The sequence below is a fragment of the Coregonus lavaretus genome, assembly GCF_964263955.1.
Source record: "Coregonus lavaretus genome assembly, contig: HAP1_SCAFFOLD_1349, whole genome shotgun sequence".
Lineage (NCBI taxonomy): Eukaryota > Metazoa > Chordata > Actinopteri > Salmoniformes > Salmonidae > Coregonus > Coregonus lavaretus.
In genome coordinates, this window is record NW_028162442.1 from 118,284 (window position 1) to 122,500 (window position 4,217).

The 4,217-nt window shown below is 43.7% G+C and overlaps 1 pseudogene across 1 annotated transcript in view; it reads left to right on the top strand.

Moving 5' to 3' along the window:
- Positions 1-290: 290 nt before the first annotated feature.
- Positions 291-4,217, top strand: part of LOC311119240 (NF-kappa-B essential modulator-like) — a 10,522-nt pseudogene continuing 6,595 nt past the window's right edge. The window contains exons 1-3 of the transcript in view: positions 291-431; positions 554-909; positions 4,085-4,217. The exon at positions 4,085-4,217 is cut by the window's right edge and continues 41 nt beyond it. The product of the transcript in view is annotated as an NF-kappa-B essential modulator-like (transcript). The remainder of the gene's footprint in view (positions 432-553; positions 910-4,084) is intronic.

Below are 4,217 nucleotides of genomic sequence, written 5' to 3' on the forward strand. Positions count from 1 at the left end.
GCATTTAGAATTAAATGTGGAGTGGAACTTATAGTTACGTGATGACATCACGTGCCCCCGCGTACCATCAAAAGTATTCGGCAATCATCATTTATTGTCGCAATAAAGAAAGTTGAGACAAAATAAAAATATCACCCGTCAAACGTATAGAAATGTTGTCTGTCTTTTAGAACATTTCCCCAAATGCCGTTTCCATTAGACATGTTGCAATGATTTTTGTTGTTGCATCATTGCTTTTGTCGACTAAACCATGGGTCAATGGGATAATAACGATGCATAATGTTCAGCAGCATGGTGCAGCCCCAGGCAGACGTAGCCCTGCAGTGGGAGATGGCGGGGGACGAGGGGGGGCGTGGCTCTTCAGGTTCCTGCTGAGCTGGCAGCCAATGAGGTGGTGACTAGACTACTGGGAGACAACCAGCAGCTCCGAGGTAGGACACACAGACAAATATTTAAATATGTATCCACAATGATGCACAGATTGTATGTGTGTGTGGTTGTTTTATTAATGCTATTTCTGTGTGTGTGTGTGTGTGTGTGTGTGTGTGTGTAGAGGCGTTGCGGCGCAGCAACCAGGCCCTGCGTGAGCGCTGTGAGGAGATGGAGGGATGGCAGCGGAGGTCTAGAGAAGAGAGGGAGTTCCTCAGCTGTCGTTTCCAGGAGGCCCGGGCTCTAGTGGAGAGACTGGCCAGGGAGAACCACAGCCTCACCAGCCTGGCCAGCCCCTCCAACCCTGGAGCTGACCAAGGCCTGCTGGTCAACGGCCCCAGCCAGGCCTCCAACTCTAACGGAATTCTTGCTGGGGAGAGGAGGGGAGGGGACCAGGAGAAGAAGAGCTCGGAGGAGAGGAGGGGAGGGGACCAGGAGAAGAAGAGCTCGGAAACCAACGGACCTATGGCATCCTCTCTGGTCAGTACAGATAGATTGAGGGATGGATGGATGGATATAGATACAGTTGAAGTCGGAAGTTTACATACACCTTAGCCAAAAACATTTAAACTCACAATTCCTGACATTTAATCCTAGTAAAAATTCCCTGTCTTAGGTCAGATAGGATCACCACTTTATTTTAAGAATGTGAAATGTCAGAATAATAGTAGAGTAATAATAGTCAGCTTTTATTTCTTTCATCACTTTCCCAGTGGGTCAGAAGTTTACATACACAAATTAGTATTTGGTAGCATTGACTTTAAATTGTTTAACTTGGGTGAAACGTTTCGGGTAGCCTTTCACAAGCTTCCCACAATAAGTTGGGTGAATTTTGGCCCATTCCTCCTGACAGAGCTGGTGTAACTGAGTCAGGTTTGTAGGCCTCCTTGCTCGACACACCTTTTTAGTTCTGCCCACACATTTTCTATAGGATTGAGGTCAGGGCTTTTTGATGGCCACTCCAATACCTTGACTTTGTTGTCCTTAAGCCATTTTGCCACAACTTTGGAAGTATGCTTGGGGTCATTTGTCCATTTGGCAGACCCATTTGCGACCAAGCTTTAACTTCCTGACTGATGTCTTGAGATGTTGCTTCAATATATCAACCTAATTTTCCTTCCTCATAATGCCATCTATTTTGTGAAGTGCACCATTCCCTCCTGCAGCAAAGCACCCCCACAGCATGATGCTGCCACCCTGTGCTTCACGGTTGGGATGGTGTTCTTCGGCTTGCAAGCATTTCCCTTTTCCCTCCAAACATAACGATGGTCATTATGGCCAAACAGTTCTATTTTTGTTTCTTCAGACCAGAGGACATTTCTCCAAAAAGTACGATCTTTGTCCCCATGTCCAGTTGCAAACCGAAGTCCGGCTTTTTAATGGCAGTTTTGGAGCAGTGGCTTCATCCTTGCTGAGCAGCCTTTCAGGTTATGTCGATATAGGACTCGCTTTACTGTGGATATAGATACTTTTGTACCTGTTTCCTCCAGCATCTACACAAGGTCCTTTGCTGTTGTTCTGGGATTGATTTGCACTTTACGCACCAAAGTACGTTCATCTCTAGGAGACAGAACGCGTCTCCTTCCTGAGCGGTATGACGGCTGCGTGGTCCCATGGTGTTTATACTTGTGTACTATTGTTTGTACAGATGAACGTGGTACCTTCAGGCGTTTGGAAATTGCTCCCAAGGATGAACCAGACTTGTGGAGGTCTGCAATTTATTTTCTGAGGTCTTGGCTGATTTATTTTGCTTTTCCCATGATGTCAAGCAAAGAGGCACTGAGTTTGAAGGTAGGCCTTGAAATACATCCACAGGTACACCTCCAATTGACTCAAATGATGTCAATTAGCCTATCTAAAGCCATGACATCATTTTCTGGAATTTTCCAAGCTGTTTAAAGGCACAGTCAACTTAGTGTATGTAAACTTCTGACCCACTGGAATTGTGATACAGTGAATTATAAGTGAAATAATCTGTCTGTAAACAATTGTTGGAAAAATTACTTGTGTCATGCGCAAAGTAGATGTCCTAACCAACTTGCCAAAACTATAGTTTGTTAACAAGAAATGTGTGGAGTGGTTGAAAAACATGTTTTAATGACTCCAACCTAAGTGTATGTAAACTTCCGACTTCAACTGTAGATTAAATTGTTTTTTCCCCTCATCCCATAATGACAAAGCAAAAACAGATTTTTAGAAATGTATTGACCTGTTTTGACTTTGTCATTATGGGCTATTGTGTGTAGACTGATGAGGAAAAATATGAATGTAATCAATTTTAGAATAAGTCTGTAACTTAACTAAATGTGGAAAAAGGGAAGGGGTCTGAATACTTTCCTAATGCACTGTATGTTACATGTTGAAATACGTATTTTAATTACTTCTGAGTATTTTGTATGTTGCATTACACTGGGCTGAACTACCCTCCAATGTATTTTGTAACAAGATACTTTAGAAAGCTGTAATTTCTAGTTTAAAAATACAAAAATAAATGTCTATACCATTCCTTTATAGCTGTTCACAAAATGATAAAGGATCTGAATACTTATGTAAATAAGGTATTTTTGTTTTTAAATTGTAATACATTTGGAAAAATTTCTACAAAGCTTTTTTCGCTTTGTCATTGAGGTATTGTGTGTAGATTGATGAGGAAAAAAAGTTATTTAATATTTTTTAGAATAAGGCTGTAACGTAACAAAATGTGGAAAAGGTCAAGGGGTCTGAATACTTTCCGAATGCAGTGTATGTATGTGGACGCCCCTTCAAATTAGTGTATTTGACTTTTTCAGCCACACCTGTTGATGACATGTGTATCAAATCGAGCACACAGCCATGCAATCTCCATAGACAAACATTGGCAGTAGATTGGCCTTACTGAAGAGCTCGGTGACTTTCAACGCGGCACCGCCATAGGATGCCAGCTTTACAACAAGTAAAGTGCCAGAGCTGCCCCGGGTCAACTGTAAGTGCTGTTATTGTGAAGTGGAAACGTCTAGGAGCAACAACGGCTCAGCCGCGAAGTGGTAGGCCACACAAGCTCACAGAACGGGCCCGCCGAGTGATGAAGCGCGGTTGCAACACTCACTACCGAGTTCCAAACTGCCTCTGGAAGCAAAGTCAGCACTAAAACTGTTAGTCGGGAGCTTCATGAAATGGGTTTCCATGGCCGAGCAGCCGCACACAGGCCTAAGATCACCATGCGTCGGCTGGAGTGGTGTAAAACTCACCACCATTGGACTCTGGAGCGATGGAAACGCGTTCTCCGGAGTGATGAATCAGGCTTCACCATCTGGCAGTCCGATGGACGAATCTGGGTTTGGTATTTTTGGTATTCATCAGGATCCCCGTTAGCCGCTGTAAAAGCGTCAGCTACTCTTCCTGGGGTCCACATGGAACATGACTTAATGCATAGTACAGAACATTATTAGTCAAGGACTGAAATACATACATGTAAAACGTCACACACTCTCTCTCTGAGTGTAACAAATGGTTAACCTGAAGCGATATGCTTTACAACCCATCCTTTGTTTTTCCTTCTTTTGCTCCCTCGTTCCTTCTTTCAGTTTAATACGAGCTTGTATTCAGAGAAGCTGTTGCTTCTATAGCAACGTGGGGATATACTATTTCTCTTTCAACCTCCGGTCTCTTTCTCCAGCCCACAGGAGGAGGGAACGACTTTCTCCAGCTGCTGAAGACCCACAAAGAGAAGTTGGAAGAAGGGATGAGAGATCTGAGGAGGAGGAATGAAGAGCTGGAGAGAGAGAGGGAGGAGGGAGAGAGGGAGAGAG